The sequence below is a fragment of the Sander lucioperca genome, chromosome 6 (genome assembly GCF_008315115.2).
Source record: "Sander lucioperca isolate FBNREF2018 chromosome 6, SLUC_FBN_1.2, whole genome shotgun sequence".
Taxonomy (NCBI): Eukaryota; Metazoa; Chordata; class Actinopteri; order Perciformes; family Percidae; genus Sander; species Sander lucioperca.
In genome coordinates, this window is record NC_050178.1 from 21,998,726 (window position 1) to 22,019,150 (window position 20,425).

The 20,425-nt window shown below is 41.2% G+C and overlaps 1 protein-coding gene across 3 annotated transcripts in view; it reads right to left on the minus strand.

Annotated features, from left to right (window-relative positions):
• Positions 1 to 727: 727 nt before the first annotated feature.
• Positions 728 to 20,425, minus strand: part of raly (RALY heterogeneous nuclear ribonucleoprotein) — a 218,710-nt gene continuing 199,012 nt past the window's right edge. For all 3 annotated transcript variants that reach the window (XM_036002266.1, XM_031301385.2, XM_036002267.1), the window contains one exon: positions 728 to 1,151. The gene's annotated coding sequence lies outside the window, so the exon portion shown is untranslated. The remainder of the gene's footprint in view (positions 1,152 to 20,425) is intronic.

A 20,425-nucleotide genomic window follows, 5' to 3' on the forward strand; every position in this document is an offset into this window, starting at 1 on the left:
TGCCTTGATCAGTTGGACACTGTTTCCAGTTAGCCTGCAATTACTACCAATATGACTTTGTCTTGGAAATTATTCGGAAATAAATACCCAAAAAAAGTGTTTCCCATCAAAGATTAATTTGATTATGGTATGTGATTCAGTCTATCTTCAGTCTAGCCATTTTGTGATTGATATATATATATATGAAGCCCAGCCCTACAGTGCATTGTCAGTTTTCGTTTAAGAATTTGCACAAACGAGGTTTCTAATCAACAAACAACAGTATGTCACCCATCGTGTTGTTCAAAGTCCTCTTAATCAGCAGATGATGTTCTGATGACCTCCGGATTTCTCAAACGTGGCTGTTGACAATTGCAGAGCTCCTCTCTCTGTGTGTGAGTGAGTGTGTGTGTGTGTGTGTGTGTGTGTGTGTGTGTGTGTGTGTGTGTGTGTGTGTGTGTGTGGGCTTGTTTAACTATATTCGTGGGGTCATAAAACCGAGAGTCCAGTATACTTGTGGGGTCCGGACAGCTTTGTGGGGCCGAAATGCTGGACCCATAAGTTTAAAGGTCTGTTTGAGGGTTAAGACTTGGTTTCAGGATTAGGGTTAGAATTAGGTTATGGTTAGGGTGAGGGTAAGGGTTAAGGTTAGGCATTTAGTTGTGATGGTTAAGGTTAGGGTAAGGGGCTAGGGAATGCATTATGTCAATGACGGGTCCCCACAAAGATAGTGCAACAAACCTGTGTGTGTGTGTGTGTGTGTGTGTGTGTGTGTGTGTGTGTGTGTGTGGGGTGTAAAAAAATGATGCTTTAAGATAGACGTTTTGACAGCGGCCTGCTGTTTTACTATCTCCCTGTGGCTCTGACACAGCGTGGAATCTGTCTCTCTCTGTATTTCTTTCTTCTATGTGTGTTACTGAGTGTAACTCATCAGTTTATGATGTGTTCTGGCAGTAGTACCCTGCTGTTTTAGTATTTTCCTGTGGCTCTGACAAAGTGTCAAGTCTGTCTCTCTACTGTGTGTTTTTACGGATGTGTGTGAGTGCGTGTGTCCGGCTCCCTGCTGTTTGATTGCCTTCTGTGCTGTTATCCAGTTCTCTTTCTGTCCTTGGCGTGCTCTCTGTCTCTCTCTTTCTCTCTCTGTCTGTCTCTTCCCCCACGGTCCACACTACCTGGAACATAGAGGACAAATCATTAACAATAGAAATACAAAACGATTACAAAGAAACATCTGCACCAATCAGTCGCAAATCACGACTACATAGACAGATGTGTAAGCACAAGACTGTCTTCTTCTGAACAAGTCAGCGGCTCTGTGAGGCTGTTTAGGCACAGTGTTTCTTTGAGCTACATGCTAATGTTAGAAATGCTCACAATTACAAGGTTAACATGCTGATGCTTAGAAGGTATAATTGTTTTTACATGTTCACCATCTTAGTTTAGCATGTTAGCATGCTAACATTAGATAATTAGCAGTAAACACAAAAAACAGTTGAGGCTGATGGGATTATCATTAGTTTTGCATTTTGCAAAAGTATTGGACAATTTGGAATTTTTACTTGATGACGGCTCTATGCTGGGGATCACCCAACGTTTTACAATTCATTATAACAAGAACCTGTCTGCGTACACCAAATTTCATGGCAATCCATCCAATAGAGATTTCAGCCGGCCCAAAGACCATTCAACAGACTGACAGCCCAACATTGCCAAACCAAAAAAAAGTGAAAACAATAAAGTAAAAGATTAAGATTTATAGTGTAGATGCAATAATTCTAATTGCTATTGGCTGAATTAATAATAATAGTAAAAAAAACACAAAACATTTATGTTATTATGTTGATGGTTTAGAGCACGTGATGCAAGACACATTTTCGTGTGAACGGACAAAACAGTTTTTATCTTATCGTAAATGCAATTACTCAAGGCAATATTCCAGCACAACCATCATCACAACCATCTGGAGAAAATTGTGGGGGGATGTTTTGAACCTTGTGAGCACAAAAACCTTGACTTACAACGGCTTTCTCATTGAGAACACACTCAAAGAGGTTGTGCATCTGTTTGTGATGGTCCCCCTGTGTCCATCTGACCTTGTTGCTGTGATAAACAAATACATCTTTTTGCATGATAGATAGGTAGATAGATAGATAGATAGATAGATAGATAGATAGATAGATAGATGCCTTCATGATCCTTAGAATTCTTAATCTGTTTCTTATTATTTACTTATATGCCAATGTTTAATTGTTATTCTTGAATGTATGTGTGTGTCTGTCTGTCTGTCTGTCTGTCTGTGTGTGTGTGTGTGTCTGTGTGTGTGTGTGTGTGTGTGTGTGTGTGTGTGTGTGTGTGTGTGTGTCTGTGTGTGTGTGTGTGTGTGTGTGTGTGTGTGTGTGTGTGTGTGTGAGACACTCTGGTTTTGTTTTTGGAAGATATCTTGTAATGTGCAATAGTTCCAACATGTGCTTTCTTTTTCAGAGTAAGATGAGGAGATGATATAGTTGCAGCATGTCACTTCTTCCGTCAAAAACTGTTATATTTACATTTTATGTTCGCATCACACAAGACAAAACATATTAATTTATTTTAGACTTTAGAGGTTGTGGTAGGTGGATGTTCTCACTTTGGCAGGGGGATAACAGCTGGCTGCTTCCAGTCTTTGCTATGCCACTTGGATAATAAAACAAAAAAAAATTGATTTCCTAAAATATTGAACTATTTCTTTAATATTTCGCAACAAATGAGAAGAAAGAGACATTCTAAGGAATCCTGGAAAGCGTGCAAGCTGAAGCATTTTCAAATATCTGAGTTTAGGATTTGCAGATTTATTGTTGTTGCCTTGGACCTTATGAACTGTGATGTCAAACAGCATGTGTGTACTGTAAATCAAGCCTGCTGGGTTTAAAATACTTGAATCAGTTTCGGATAGATTGACTAACTTGCACTTATTTCTCCAGAGGGGATAGTTTAAACTGAAAAATATCCAATGTTCATGCTTGTAATACATTTTTGGATCATGAGCTTCAAATCAAACCCTAAGTGTTAAGACAACTACAGCCTATATTTGCCAGACCTGCAGTATCATCAGTATGTCAATGTCAATGTTACATTTATTTATATAGAGCAATGGTTCTCAAGCTTTTTTCAATAACGTTCCCCCCCTTTGAACAGATTTTTTTAAGCCATGTACACGCTAACCAGCACGAATAATTTTTGGTAGAAAAAAAAGTCTCTATAAAGAGGAAGAATACAGCGATGTCAGTGATAGATTTACTAAACAACAGCCTTGGACCTGGAAAACATTTAGATGATGATGAAAAAAGGAGACAATTTTTTTTTTTAAAAAAGCTGACAAAACCTGGAAAAAGACAAGAGAAAGAAGGAAGTAAGGCAAGAATAGGTCGAGAAAAGTGACAAAAAATTTCCGAAAAAAAACAGTAGAAAGAAGGAAGGAAGGCAACACCAGGGCGAGAAAAGTGACAAAAAATTCAAATAAGCAACAAACTTCGAAAAAAGTGACAAAAAACTGTGAAGAAAAAAAGACAGTAGAAAGACAGAAGCTGTCAGCTGGAAGTCTCTCAATAGAATCATGGACAAGTTTATTTCCTGAAATATGGATCGTTTTCCATTTGAACACATTGTCATCAATATTAACAAAGTTTAAAAAAAAAGATATCGTGTCAAAATTGGAAATCAAATGACATGAAAAGTACACGGGCCCAATTATAGTAACTACATGAAAACTTCACTGTTGTTGCATGAAATGTGGTTTGTGTTTAACCTACAGCATCAGCTTCTATCATCTAATGAGGAGGCCAAGCCAGCCTGGTGGCCAAGCTGCAGCCAGATGCTTCTCAACAGTGAGCTCCCCAGCAGTCAGCCCCCCCTGCTGGTCATAAGGTGCCTCTGCACCCCTTTCCTTTCAGACCCTCCCACCAGCCTTTGGGCCACGCCTCCTCATTTACATACGCTTTTGACATCTGTCACATCCAAATGGAAAAGCCAAATGTTAAATCCACATGGAAAAGATGAATCTTAAAATGCCAAAGGGCAATTGCCAAATTCAGTTTAAGCATTTATATTTAAGCTTTGCATTTTAAATTTGACATTTTGCATTGCACTTTACATTTTCAAAGGGATCCTTTCCATAATGTTGTCAGACACTTAGAATATTAATCTGAGCCTGTCAGCGGCAAAACGAGCACTTTTGTGAAGGTAAATACAAGCTGGACAATTGTCTTATTAATTTACATTACAGCTTGTTTCTCCGCTGCTGACTGCAGCGATCTCTCTTAATACTGGACCGATGTCAAAGATTGTTGTTTCCATCAGTCACTTAGACACAAACACATAGGAAAATAGGGTCCAGGTTGAAAAAAAAGGTAGTTACCCTTTAATAGATCTAGTGTTCCTCCAGCAAAGGACATTGCATGTCTTCGGTGCTTTGAGTGATGCTTAAAGTCTTAATGGGAGTCGCACTCGATTGAAATGTGTTTCATTTAATTTAAAATAGGATATTGGATCAACAAAACAAATACTTCAAAGGATTACATGATTTGAGACAACAAGCACAATCCATACATTCATATTAGAATCAATGTATCTATTAATACCTATTTTACATCTGCTCACTACCTTTAGTAGCTTAAAATATTAGTATTTGTCAAAAGGCAGATGTTTTAAGTACATAGAGTGGGTTTTATAAGGTTCTAGTACATATACACCTTTCCTGGGAAAAACCTTAAACTTGTTGGAACTGCACTATTATTGCATTCTTTGACCAGATTGAAAAATATGAAGATAGTAGAATGTGGAAAAGTTATTGGAAGTCCTCAGGAGGTTGCCACACTGACGATTATCATTGTGTGCGATGCCACTGCATCACAGTACTTTTCTGTGGTGCAATTTATTGCAAGGAACATCAAACTATGCATAAAACCCACTCCTGCTGTGACCTCCCTTTAAAACTCTGTAACTTTAAATCAATTTCAGCCTTCACATAAAACATCAGCTGGAGCTCATTCTTTGGCTGAATTTTTATACTTTTTCAAAGTTGTGCTTCACTTGAGATGTTCAGTGTGAAGGGTTGAATTCCAATCATGTGAAAAATGTGTGTAACTGATGTTGGACAAAAGCATCAATATGTAAAGACTAACGATATGTAACTAACATTTAAATGACCACCATGCCCTGTCTCCTTCCCTTTGTTTAACCCTTGCGTTGTCCTCCCGGGTCAAAATGAACACTCTTTGAGACACAGTTTTTATGTTTGTGTTGCTTATTCCAACGTTTTTGCACTTGTTCCCATTAACACCAATATATTCACCACTAGACCTATTTATTTGCACTAGTTTTACACTTATTTTTGGAATTCATGGTCAGTAAACCTACTTAATATGAACTTTTCTAATTTTTTTGTAAGAAAAAAGCAGAAAGTATGAATGATTTTGACAAATCGTTAAGATCAGAGGAATGAAGGTAATGGATGATCACAGATCTGTCAAAAATTAGTCAGGATGATGCTATAAAACTGAATACAACTCCCAAAATTCTATGAAAATAGAGATCTATAGAGACCATAGGCAGGCTGGGGGAACTCATATTAATGTTAAAAAACCCCATAAAGTGACATTTTCATGCCATGGGACCTTTACAGTTTTTCTCATTTGCTAAGACACACTAAATGAAACTGGGATCCGCTTTGTCTTCATCATCACATTATTAGCACAGCAGAAGTCTTCTCTTGCAAATGTTTTAACACTTTTTCATTTGTTTCACACATTTTTCACACCCTTTGTCAAAACAGTTACCACAGATCTCATTGAAAGACCCCGAACTCTATTGGATTCACTGTGGTGAACAAAAGGAAAACATCTATTCACAGCTGATAGAAAGTACTTGCATAATTAGAAAACTCTATGCACCTGTGTGAAACTAATTTGCACAACTCTTCAATCAGCAATCAGTCCTCATCCATCTATAAAAGATGCCACCTCTGTGTTGCTATTTGCAAGCATGGATCAAAGAGGCCATAGAGTAAGAGGCCATGGCAGAGGGGCCAGAGGAAGAGGAGCCCGTATGCGTGGTGGAGGCCATGGCAGAGGGGCCAGAGGAAGAGGAGCCCGTATGCGTGGTGGAGGAGCTGCAGCAGCAAGAGGACAAAATCGAGCTCAAGTTTCAAATGAAATTGGGGCAACAATTATTGACCATGTCATCAATCATGGCTGGTCCTTCAGAGAGGCGGGACAAAGGGTCCAGCCCATTCTGACTCGGAGCACTGTGTCATCTATTGTCAGGCTTTTTCGGAATGAGAACAGGTAATTCACAGTGTTACTGTAATGTATACCACTGTGTATTTCAGCTTTACTGTATTGCCCTGTTAGCAGAACAAACTGTGTCTACAGTAATGCAGATGTTTTATCAATCCCAGTTATGTGACTGTCATACAGTAATGTCAATTTTGACATGCTTTTTGCTTTTACTTTATAGGATCCACACATTACCACACACTGGTGGCAGAGGAAAGATATTTAGTATTGAACAGGAGTCTGCCATTGTAGATATGGTAGTGGCAAACAATGCAATCAGACTGCGTGAAATCCAGGCAGCAGTAATTGCAGATCAGGGAGCATTTAGAAATATAAACAGTGTGAGTTTGGCAACTATAGATCGAGTCCTTAAACGACACCATGTCAGCATGAAGCAGCTGTACCGAGTTCCATTTCAAAGAAACTCTGACATCGTAAAGGAGGCACGATTCCAGGATGTGCAGGTACAGATTTTGTTATTGTAATACCTTGTTTACTATAGTTACATGCGACTGGAATACTGTAATTTGCTTTATGAATTTGTTCTTTTTCTTAGAGAATAATGGAGCTTGAAGCTGAGGGGGCACATCACAAATTAATTTTTGTGGATGAAGCCAGCTTCAACCTCTGTAAAGTGAGGAGACGCGGGAGGAACATCATTGGGCAGAGGGCCGCTGTCACAGTGCCAGGTCAGAGGGGTGCCAATATCACCATGTGTGCTGCCATCTCCAATGTTGGGGTCCTTTACCACATACCAACCATTGGCCCATACAATACAGAACGCCTCATCACATTTCTTGATTCATTCAAAGAAATACTGATTCCACCCGAAGAGAGAGGGCTGTTGAGGCCTGGCATGACTCTGTATGTCATAATTTGGGACAATGTGGCTTTCCATCACTCTCGCCTTGTGAACGAATGGTTTGCAGCACAGCCTCGTATTATGATGCACTTCCTTCCTGCATACTCCCCTTTTCTGAACCCAATCGAGGAGTTCTTCTCTGCTTGGAGGTGGAAGGTGTATGATCACCGGCCATATGAGCAGATGCCCCTCCTGGAGGCAATGAATGCTGGTTGCCTGGCAATAGGTGCAGAGGACTGCCAGGGATGGATGCGCCACGCAAGGAGGTATTTCCCTCGGTGCATTGCAAGGGAAAACATTCAATGCGATGTTGATGAGAACCTGTGGCATAATCGTCAAGAACGATAGAATATATCTTTTTTTTTTAAAAGGTATTACCACCCATAAGTTTCCTTTGATAGCTTTTTTCTTTTTTTTCAGTATCCATTTGAGTTTGTAAAGTGTCATATTTCATATTGATGGCTGTATTTTGTATTTTGTTGTCCATTGTGTAATGATTGATTGAAAGAATAAATTAATTTGACCACAAGTTGTGGTGTTTGATGGAAATATTTGCTTATGTTGCATGCTTTTAATGTTTTGTGAGTAGTAGAGCATTATGCTTACAAAATGAGTCATTTTGGCCATTGAGCTTCAGTTTTATCCTGTGTGTTAACTGTTTTGAAAATGTGATGTCAGAGTGGGGCAAATGTGTTTAAGCAATTGAGAAAAACTGTAACATAGGGAGTTTGGTGTACATAGAATTACTAATCTTGAAGCCTATTTGTAGTAGAGTTTGTGATGAAGAATGTGTTGGTTAAATAAGCCCAAGCTTAGGACCTCCTATTTAATGAAGAATTCTTAGTTGTAGTTGCTTGAATACGTTTGCAATCGCCACAGATAGTCTGGTAAGAACTGGAGAAGAAGGAGATATCCTCAAATGGTGCTTTATTAATCACCATCCACACACAATGCAAGCCACTCTGTATGAACTGAATTCAGGACTGCGAACTGACGTGTGGTTTCTGTAACATGATGAAAAGCAGAAATAACATACTTTAATTGTCGTAATAATTATGTAATTCTCATCTATTCATTTACATGAAACAGCTATTTAACAACACTGAACGGAAATAGCTTACATATGAATTTGACATATGTATTATGTATACAGCAGTAACATATTAAGCAAATATAGAGCTTAATCCATTTTGAAAGCAAAGTTACTGCACCAAGGCCCTTTAACTGTTTGAGTTAGGTCATACATACATTAAACAAGATAAATAAGAACTGCAGGCTACATAGAGCGCATAAACTCGACCAAAACTATAGGTTTAACAGGCAGGAAATAACAGTAATATTCTTAACAGAATTATTTACTTACAGTCTCATGGACACACAGGATTTCAGCTCACAAATGCCTTGAAACAAGAAATGAAGAATGGACAAATAGATATATCCTGCTAGCGAGGCAACCTACTGAACTATCACTGATACAATGACTGCTACAGCGATAGAGACTGGAATACTGGATCCAACCGGTTACAGCCTTCTCTGATTGGTCAACACCTCAAATGGTACTTAACTCTACATAGCGGTGCAGAAACGAAACTTACAGAAACAGTCTATTTTTATTTGTCCACAAGGGGGCGCTCAAGGACCATGCTAGAACTTAATGTTGACCTTTTGAACAGAGTTCACAGAATGAATGGCAATATTTCCGCGGTAACAGAACTTTTGCTCTATTGATTTGCCGGTCCAGTCGAAGAGACTGAGGGGAAATGACACAAAGTTGAAGTTTTTGTTTGTTTCTTAACTTAAAAGATTCCGGGGATTTTAAGAAAACTTTTGGGGCTGGAGCCCGAAAAGCCACTTCCTCGCTTTGCCCCAGAATAGGTTTCCAATGACTCCCAAAATAACATATACTGTATGAGTGTTGTATTTACCGCTGTGAGACCGACCTGCGGTGGCAGTTTTGGGTAACGTTGACTGTTCTATTTCAGGCAACAGTCACAGTTTTAAACACGTAGATAACGTTGTGAAATCGAACTAGTTAAGCTAAAGGTCGTGACACACCAACCAGACGGCCGACCGTCGGCAGAAAGCCAGTGTGACTGATCAGTGTCCCCGAGTTTGTCTAAAAAGTTCCTCAGAACACACCGAAGAGACGAGACGTAATACGTCTCCATAACAGCAGGCGGCGCTAATCTGTATTGTTGCCCAAAAATGAAAACCGGCAGCTGATTGGACGAACGCGTCACGGGTCGGTTTCACCTGAAATTCAAAGCCAGACTGTCATGGCGGCTCGTTCAGAATACGATCTCATATTGTACTAAAATAGTTCACCGAAACATGTTTCTGAAAACATTTTAAGAGAGAAATAGGCCGTGCAGTTGCTGAATCTGTCTTCATTTCAGACTGTCCAACAGCCTATCATCGGCTCTTGGTGTGTCTCGGGCTTAAGGCAACAAATACTGTATACGTAGTGAGAGTTATGAAAACATCAGGAATACGTAAAACTTCTAAAATAAGGACAATTAGGTCAGAATTCCTGACGAATTAGTGGAAAAAGTTAGTTAATTTAAAAGAGTGACCGTTGACTTTTAGTTTCACACAGGACACGAACCCTGGTGTTCTAAGTGAAAGTCCTGTGTCTGTTTGACCCATTACCCATGCCCAACCTCCCTCTTAATGCGGATTTTGGCGCTCTTATACTTCGTCAATTTACTTCCTCCTTTGCTCCCGTGATATACGGCCATGACTGCATATTACCTCTTTTACCCAGCTGAAAGTGCACCCGTAACTCTAAGAGTCGTAACGCTGTCAAATAGGAATGCACATATGTCTTAAACATACTGCTGAATTCAGCACAACTTATTCTTTACAGTGATAGTGTATCTCTGCTATAACTTCATAACTTGCCTAATAATAATTATATTTTTTGGTTATGGTGCACAACAAGAACTGCTAGCAGATAATGAATGCAGAGCGATTTGTATTCACAAATGTGTATCTGTGTCCGTGTGTCTAATTTGTAACTCGTATTTCATCATTTGTAAATGAACTTAGTATTTTTCAATGTAAATATATGTGTAAATCTCCTATTTGTGTGGGTACTTTTGAGACTGTTTTTCCACGCCGTTGTTGTTAAAAACAATTTGTGTCTTAAGTGACGATCCCAGCGCTCTCCAGTAGATGGCAGTAATGCAACAGTTATGGATACCAACCGCTGTTAAACTACATGAAGACTGTGAAGAAGCCTTGTCAGATGTTTCAGAGACGGTTGGCAGAATGTACTTGACGTTCCTCCGGGTAAGTTGATATTGTTATTGTTAGGACTTTGTCGTCAAATAAATGACATTTATGTTTTCAGCACCATTGTTGCAGTGCATTTACAATTTGCTTTGTGTTGTTATGGCGGCCCCCTTCCCAACAAAGCCATTTATCAGTGTTTTTTGCCCCCAACAGCTCCTTCCAGGCAGTGCTAACTGGAAGGCACTAGGATTAGGCACTGGTTATGGTTATGGTTATGGTTATGGTTAAGGTTAGGGTTAGGGTTAAGGTTAGGGTTAGGTGCCTTGGAGGCAGCGGTCGCAGCGCTGCCTTGAAGTCAATTAGGCAATGGTTATCGTTAAGGTTAGGGTTAGGTGCCTTGGAGGCAGCGGTGGCAGCGCTGCCTGGAAGGAGCCGTTGGGGGCAAAAAACACCATCGATCAACAAAGCCCAGTCTGCTCTGATTGGCCAGGTTGTTCCTGGAATCTGAACTCCGCCACAGCCTTGCTGTTGTATCACAAGTTGAAGCTGGAGCTACTGCATCGGATTAAATGGTATAGCAGGGCTTTGTACCATGAAATATCACCAATAAACGCTTCTAAACCAAATCCTACTATCCCGTTTTCACTCCGAACTCGTGCGAAAATACCTGTGAAGTGACAAAAAAAGAATCCTTCAGCGTGTTTGTAGAACGTACACCCAGGAGAACAGGAGACCGGGGATCGGGTCCCGAGTGTGTCTGTAACCATCCCGTTTTTCCTGTGAGTCATGTAAACCTTTAATTAAAGCGTGTTATATGACGCTAAAGGAGATACCAACGACTAAGGCACCTGACCAAGCGTCCGTATTTTACGAGATGGGAGTGAGAATCTGTTGATACTACACAACCGGACAGGTCCCAGCAGTAATTTATTATTTAATATGGGGAGAAATAACCAGTATTGGCCGCCAAGATTACAGCTATCATGCGTTAGCATGCAGCTACTTAATATTTACGTTAAATTGTAATGGAACAAAGCGGCACATTCTACTGTCAAACATCCCAGATAAAGTCTTCTGAACCAAACACTTCCCAATCGGACATGTTTCAGCAGTAATGCGACCCGAAATTGGGGAGAATTTAACTAATTGGCAGCCAAGATGATAACTTTTACTGCTGTTAGCATGTAGTTACTATAGTTAGCAGTTGACACTAATTGAGTAGAGCAGAACTTTTTACAGTCCAAAATCACAGATAAAGGCTTTTTAACCAAATACTACATGACCGCAGGGGCGGATTGGCCAGAGGGGCCGGACCATATTTTTAAATGTGGGCCGGTCAAATGTATTGTTGTGTAATATTAAGCATTTGGCCAGTTGGCAACGGGCGGCCTGATCCCAAGATGGGCCGACCAACCCAATCAGAGGTTACTTAAATTGGGACGTACAGTCAAAATCAAGCACGTCACCTTCAAACGGGATCTCAGTTTGCAGGGTTCAGGCTGTACTGGACCCTCCCGGTGATCATGCTGCTCTGGGGGACCGGCTGCGCAGCGAGAAGCTGCTGCTGACGGGCAGAGAGCTCGCCGGAGCTCTGACCGCTGTCTGTCCATGCAGCCGTCTGACGGCTTCAGCATTAAATTGAGACAGTTTCATTACTGGTTAAAAACGTCTCGTTATCGCGTTAAATAGTAGTCCAATTCGGTACAGTTGGTTTTAACACCTGATGCGAAGTGTATGCCTATAGGAGAACACATGAAAACCCTGAACAAGCAGCGTCGCTCTGCTCTGTCTTTCTGCTGTGCCCCATTCACGTAGTAGTTTTACACTATGTAGGTTAAACTACATTTAATCCACGGTTCACATGTATGTATGAACTGTGGTGGTCCATTACACTGTAGGCTATATTCAACATCACTGATTAAGTAGCCTAAGTCAATCCTACATTTTTCAACTTGGGAGCAAAACGTGCTCCTTGGGGAAAAAAAGTGAGCATAAATCCCTGTTCATGCTAATTAAACAACTAGACTTTAGGGTCAAGTGTTGTCGTATCCGGCCCGTGTCCCAGATGTGAAAGCCCCCTTACTGGACTACTGAATATAATAATATTCCATTATATTTTGTATTTTGAATTGTTACCTGCCACCAGAATTTTGTGATTTCCTTGCAATAAATATGGAAGTTTTTACCATAAATTGGTGCCTAAAAATGTATCAGAATGCAGGAATTGAAGTCTTTTACCCTCAAAATTTCCTGGGGGAGACCAGACCCCCTCCCCCCTGCTTTATGTGTTCCCCCAAAAACCCTGAAGTATAATCACAGACAGCCATGAAAAACATTTAAATTGCAGAGTTAGAGAGTTAAAACAGATGAAAAGATGGAGAACCAGACGGACCATATGTATAGTATCAACAGAGAGAAACACGGACAATCGAACAGACAGTGACAAAGACCAACATGCTGTAGAGAATGACCGTAACAGCATACAAACGGCATCAACAGACAGTATGTGTAAATTTGTTATAAACGTGTGCTCTTTAAAAAGTAGTAAGCATTGTTTGCCAGTTACATTAAATGTTTAAAAATCTGTTACATAAGGTACTGCTTATATTATTTCACCATCTGTACACAAATGTAATTAGTGAATGCACGTGTCCGTGGGTGGGGCTGCATGGGCGGGGTGATGTGGGCTGGTGTGGCTACAGTGCCAGGGCTGAGTTTTTGTCTCAGTCTGCCCCTGCATGACTGGGAATGTTTAGAAGTAATGTGACCCGGAATTGGTGATAATTTAACAACACTGGCAGCCAAGATGAAATTTTACTGCAACAACGTTAACACCACCGCAGTAACGTAGTTAAAAAAAACACTCCAGTGCTTACCTGGAGCAGATGGCCAATCATAGAAGGCCGGCTTAGAGTTGCGTAACACTTAGCGAGAGTAGAAAAAACTGTTGAAACTGGAGCGTTCAGAACAGTTGGAAATCTGAAGGTTTTAGCTCACATTTTACTTTTATGGTTACTTTTTTTTTACTAAGAAACCAGCCTTTTACGAATAGTAAAGGGTTTAAGATTGAAATGAAATAAGATCACTAATTACAACAAATTGTGAATTTCAAAACAAAAGGATTTCGGGTTGAGATGAGATCACCAAAAGACAACAAAGTGTGAATTTCAACTGACATGAGATCACTAATCAAAATCTAATTCCAAAAAGTGTGAATTCAAGGTTTTTTCGAAGTTTTTTTCCTTTCCAAATATAGAAACTAAGACTTATAGTGACGACTATATTTTAATTTTAAAGTATATTCGTCACTATAAGTCTTAGTTTCTATATTTGGAAAGGAAAAATCTTCGCAAAAACCGCACTGATTCTTTTATTTTAAAATACGTTTACCTCAATTATTCCACGTTTAACATGAAAATCCGACATTATAACATTGTTAATGTGACAGAAAATACGATAAAGCATAATATGTCCACTTTAACACAAGATGGTGGACGTGGTAAACATTGCAGAGTAACAGCATGTTAACATTGTCATTGTCAGCATACAGTGGTGTAATCACTTGGCTCAAAGCACAACTGTGCCTAAGTACAGTCTCACAAAGCCGCTAGCATGGCTGAAGACTGGACATGGTTACGCCAGGGACATACTGGCCACTGAAGCCCTGCGAAGCGCCTTGAAGCGTGTCCCTGCCGTTACTCTTGTTTATTTACTATTTAACACTTTGGGTTGCCATATCCTATATCCCTGCATCACTGGCAATTCTCTATTCATTCAGCAACCCGTTCTCCTTCTGAACTCGTAAAATAAGGACGTTTGGACAGTGGCTGTCAGCGTCTGATGCGATGAAAAAGGCGTCTTTCAGCGTGTTTGTGTAACCGGGGAGAGCAGCAGTTAGAGAGGATTTAGTGAGTAGTATGTAGGGAGGTTGGTTGGGGGGGTGGATGGGTCAAACACAGGACTTTCACCCAGGAGAGCAGCATTCATGTCCCGCTGGTCACGCTTGCTGTAGTCGCTTTTTACTTTCCTCCCGCGTGTCACAGAACCGTACGCCCACCCACGACCTTTTCCTAAATATAACTGTGTCAAAAGGGACGGCAATAGTCGTCCAAGCGCGTTTACTTATAGCGCTAAAGGAGACTTTTAGCGTCAATAAGAACGACAAAGGCACCTGACCAAGCGTCCATATTTTACGAGATGGGAGTGAGAACGTGTTGCATTCAGATACAGAATTTCTTTTTAATTTTGTGGACATTCACGCAAAAAGAACCAAAAGGGAAAATTAAAAATAGCTTAAAAGTATGATACGTAAATACTATATTTTACTGACATGGCATTTCTGAATATCTTCATTTCTATTAATACTATGGCACGCCGCGACAAAACATGTAGTGCTTCTGCAGTAGGACTGTGAATGAAGAGTGAAAGCCATGGACCACAGAACAAACCCAAATCTACATGAGCTGTGTGCTGAAAATGAAGAGACTCCCGGTTCATGCAGCACATATTACAATCTAATGCTTTCCAGTCCAACACAAAAATGATCTCAGATCTCAGTTTTTTAACAAGGGCTTCTTAATGCTCAACGTTTGTTTCTGCTCCTAAAAACATCAGGGAGTAAAGAACTTAAAATAAAGGATAATTCATCACTTTGCTAAAGAATAAGGAGGATGCTGCCCTGCTGTATCCATCCAGTCCAATGCCTTTGGTCTTTCATTTAATAGAGGGAATAAATCTCTCCTTCCTGCTGTGAAATCAGTGCTGCGGCTTGTTAAACAAGAAAATGTGAAGATGAATCAAACTTGTTAAAAAAGTGAAAGATGTCTCGATTATATGCAAGCAATTGGTTAAATGATTGGATTTTCAGTGCACAGCAGGCCCGACTACACCCTGAAATACTGAGACAACCTGCATAAAAGAGTTTTGGATGGATCAGTCGACCAAAGTAATAAAAATATCAGAACACAGGTGTGTTGTGCATTTTTGACCTGCTGGTGAGTAATGAATAGCTCAGGAAAGGGATAATGCCCTCCCCAGATGGGAACCTGACCCAGACTATTCTCATGAACCATTCGTACATATAGCTATGAAAAGTAATGCACTGTAATTTGTGTATGTATTCCACATATGTATCACTGTATGCACCACATTGAGTACTGCTGTATTAGACTGCTCTGGCTATGCATAAGAAGGAGAGGTGGGTCACAAAACAAAGTGCTTTCATGACTGGAGTTCACGTCCTGGGTAAAAACCAAAAGACTTTCACCCAGGACATGTATGTTATGATATTGTTATAGCAGTAGACTTACTTAAATTCCAATTCCTGTTTCTTAAAAGCTTTTAGACTTCTTGGTCAAGGAAGGTTAACATCTGCTAAAGGAAAATGCTTCCACTATAGCAGGGGTTTTCAACGTTTTTTAGGCCAGGGACCCCTAGGCTGAACGAGAAACTGAGTAGGGACCCCTTACCACATAACGTATACAATTGAGTGCATATTAAACTGTGCAGAATGGATGAAAAGAAATGGATATTATGTATGCATCCTGTTTTAATGTTAAACATACATTTGGATGTATGGCAGAGCAGGCACTTACATCACCGTACTTTGGTTTCTTCCATACCCAAATTATCCGACATTTTCCCAGCTTTTTTGGTGTAATCTCTGCTTTGTAAAAACTAATTCTACAGCATTCAGTCCTCTCAGTCCAGCTATTATTACATCTCTGGACAACCCGTTCTCAGTCCTAACTCGTCAAATACTGACGCTTGGTCAGTGGCTCTCAGCGTCAGATATGTATAGGACACACTGGGCGTAGCAGCCTGACTGCCGCAACAACGCTGCTACAACAGTAGGGAGTAGTATGAAAGACCAAAATTCTGCATGAGGCAAGTTGGGGAGGTGGATGGGTTTAAAAAAACACAGGAGACTGGGGATCATGTCCCATTCTTGTCCCTGTGTCACTTAAACGTACATTTTGTAACCCCACCCACCATTGTTTCCTAACCCTAACTAAATTGTTTTACCCTGCACCCCTGACCCAGAGCGTCAAAAAAATGGATGGCAAGGGTCCCGTACCAAGCACGTTGAAAAATGATGCCAAAAGGTAATATCGCCACGGATGGGTTTACATTGTAGACTGCGTCTGACTTAGGCTGGCTACACACTGGCTGCGTGGCATGAGCGTAGCGTTTATATAATAATAATAATAATATATACTGATCTGACTACAGCAAAGACAACGACGGCAGTATTGACGGCATAATAGGCTACAGAATATTTGCTTCTGTATTGACAGGTGCAATATTTGTTTAAATGACATTTATATCTGCATTTATGTCAAAACCTCGAGACTTTCAAACATCAACATGTCATTTATTAAATGTATTCATGTCTAAATGACATATAAACATCTTTTCATATTCTATGTTGTCTGGAAACGCTTCCAACACGCTGGCATGTAGCGTGAAAAATAGGCGCCGGTTCTATTTCTAGCATGCACGCGTTTTCTGAGATGTGCGTGTCACGCAGGCAGTGTGCACGCTCTGACCTGTTACCATGGGAGCCCAAATATAAACAGACACGCCACGCAGCGGACACGCTCACGCCACGCAGCCAGTGTGTAGCCAGCCTTAAGCGTTTATTATACTCGCCATTCCCGACCTGTGGAGCACCAGTGTGACGTCATGGGAGCGCTGTAACTGTTTATAACCGTGTGTGGTGGTCGTGACACTAGCTGCAGTCTTCTCCTGAACAGAGGTGGCGCTAATGAGGAAAGGCTACCGACTTTGCTCTTTCTACGGACTAGAAGAAGAAGAAAAAAGGTAAACAACGGCAGAACTGGCAGCAGCGTTGACGTCAATGTCAACAATGGCTCAGATGATATTAGAGTCACTGGATGAGGAAGAACAGCTGCTTTTGAGCAAAGAAACGAAGAGAAACAAGGTGGACTGTTGGTCCTTTGAATAACGCCAGACATAAATATGGTGAGTTCAATATCCTCGTGAAACAAACAAAACAACGGCAGAACTGGCAGCGGCGTTGACATCAATGCTTGGATCTGATTGGATGAGCTACTTGGTGAGATCAAGCCTTTCATTCACCATAAAGAACTCATCTTAACCCAGTAAGTTTACCAGAGAGAACTTGTTCATGCTTCCTGTTTCTGCTTTGTCCTCTGGTTGTGCACTTTAAATCCTGGCGCGCCAGCGAGATCTACATCATCTTGACGTCACATTGTCGCGCGACAGGTCAGGAACGGCGACTGTAAAGAGGCCTTAAAGGAGACTTATTGCGACAGTAACTAATGCCAAGGGCACCTGACTAAGCGTTGATTTTTGACGTGCTGGGAGGGAGACTGTGCTCTGAACTAGCAGTGGCTCTTTTGCCTAGCCGTGATAATCAGCGAAGGTCTAGGGCAGTGGTTCTCAAACTTTTTACAATAATGTTGAATTGTTTCTTTAAGCCAAGTTCCCCCTGACCAGCACTAATCATTTTTTGTAGAAGAAAAAGTCTCTATAAAGAGGAACAGTACAGCGCTGTCAGCGATAGATTTACTAAACAACAGCCTTGTGACTGAAAAAACATTTAAATGCTGATGAGAAAAGGAGACAAAAACTGTAAAAAAGACAAAAACTTGGAAAAAAATGGTAGAAAGAAGGAAGGAAATAAGGCAAGAACAGGTCGAAAATAGTATCAAAAACTTGAAAATAAACATAACTTTGAAAAAAGCGAGAAACTTGTAAAAAGTAGAAGGGAGGAAGGTAAGAATAGGTCCAAAGAAGGAGACACAAATGTCAAATTTTTGGTAGGAACGTACCCCCTGACGTACTCCAAAGTACCCCTAGGGGTACACGTACCCCCATTTGAGAAACACTGGTCTAGGGCTTCTGGTAATTGCTGTTATGGAGTGCAGCACACAACATACTGTTGAGTATGTTCCAAGGCAGTATTTCTAGTAATTTGCTTTGATTCAGAGGCCAATGGGATGTTAATGACCGTGTAGTTATGTTGTTAGCTTCTGATTCATGACTTGGAGGATGCATCTGCCTCACTGCATCAACATATCACATGTTTGTATATTTTCAATATAACTTGACACAAGTTTATTAAAATAATATATAAAACTTGAGACATGAATAAAAATCAAAACATCACATTTAATGCCAGAAAAAAAGCGAATTAAATAAGTTTTTCTCAACAAACTTGGCCTTGTGTTTCACTTGTAAAAGCTTAATAAAGGAATCGTAGCACAGTTCTTCAGTGTTGAAATGCGTTAAGCCAATGGAAACTATGATGTCCTCTTCAATAGACGCAGTAGGACTGCTCAGAAAGACTTCGCGCTCAGAGAAGAAAAGAGGAATTTCAATAGGGAACAATACGTAAAACAGCTTGAGTCGTGTCAAGTTCATGAAGAGGACCTAAATTCACATTTGTTGAAGACGTTGGTATGCTGTGCAGCAACACAGATACTTGTTTTTTTAGTTTCATTTCTTGCCAAAGCAATTTGCCTCTTTGTTTTAGCTCAGATAGAGATACTCTGATAACATAAACACTGAGGCTCACTGTTCACCGACATCTGTGTACATCATTGAAGACAAGCAGCCAGGGTCAATTACAACAATAAACATTTGAGATGGTGTTTCAGACATTACATCAAGACAAGCACGTTTGTTTAGTCAATAACGCTTCCTGCCAAGCCAATTTCAGGGAATCAGACTGTTTGTCCGTACGGAATCATTGAGTCACCTGTTGGCAGGTATTCACCCAAACCACAGAAATAAGATACGTTTGTTGTTTGAGAAGAATGATCAACTAAAGACTCAACAACAAGAACAACGACAACAACAATGTTGCCTTTAATCAAGCTCAATCCAAATCCTGTTAAAGCTGTGGGTGTTTTTCCAGACAAATTCTGTAAATGAGGGTGTGTGTATGTGTGTGTGTGTGTGTGTGTGTGTGTGTATGTATGTATGTATGTATGTATGTATGTATGTGTGTATGTGTGTATGTGTGTGTGTGTGTGTGTGTGTGTGTGTGTGTGTGTGACACAGGGCGTGTGTGATGCATCAGTGCAGTAGTACTGGGATAGTAGTGTCTGTAGTTTAGCAGTTTAGTAGTTATTGCATGCTGCATGCTGCTTCTGCTTGCTACATTCTGCTTACAGCTACTGCCACCGACTATTCCCCTTGTGCAAGGGGCAAAGAGAGGAGCCGAGTGCGTAAGTCTCATCCTGTCGGTACACAGCCTCTCCACCGCCAAGACTCCTACAGTGCCTCCTCGCAGCCACACACGGTAACTGGGCCCTAGCGGACCCAGGCTGAACTGTAGGGGATCTCGGAGCAGCAGTGGGCCCCAGAGGCGTGGTGTGCAGGCCCACCAAGTAGTGGACACGCCCTGGCACCTGCCAACCACTGCCCCAACTATGGGTAAATAGTCCCACTGCCTTGTGGGGTAGCCTATAGAGGCAAAGGCTAAGGGAGCACACCCTAAAAAAAAAGACAAAAGACCTCAAAGGCGGAACAGGCGGAGGATGATGGCTGACTTAAGTGGAGCATCACAACGGCTGGGAAGGCGGATGAAGGCTGCAGCAGGGATGGGTCTCCAGTCGTCTTGGACTCCATGCCACTGGACCCTGACCTAGACCTGCCAAGGACCGTGTGGTGGCTGTCTGTGCACCAGCCTCCCCACGTTAAACAACGCCACGCACAGGCGTCCTCCACAAAGGAAATCCACCCTACCACCCCAGATAAAGTCCTATGGCAACCAGCAAGTGGCGATGGGGGCAGGTTTTGGTAGTCTGGAAGTCCCTACTCATGAGCTGGCACATCAGGCGATAGGTGTCAGAGTCAGTCGCTGGGCTCTTGGAACGAGGCAGAAGAGCTCTTCGGCAGTTACACCCATGACCAAGCAGCCCTATTTAGGATCCACTCTGCTTACCCCACATGGGGAAGGGGCTAGAAAAGGTGCCCTAAAAATAGCCTGCCTCATACCTCCCGACTGGATTACCGCGTCCAGAGGGAACACCTAATTTGCGGTCAG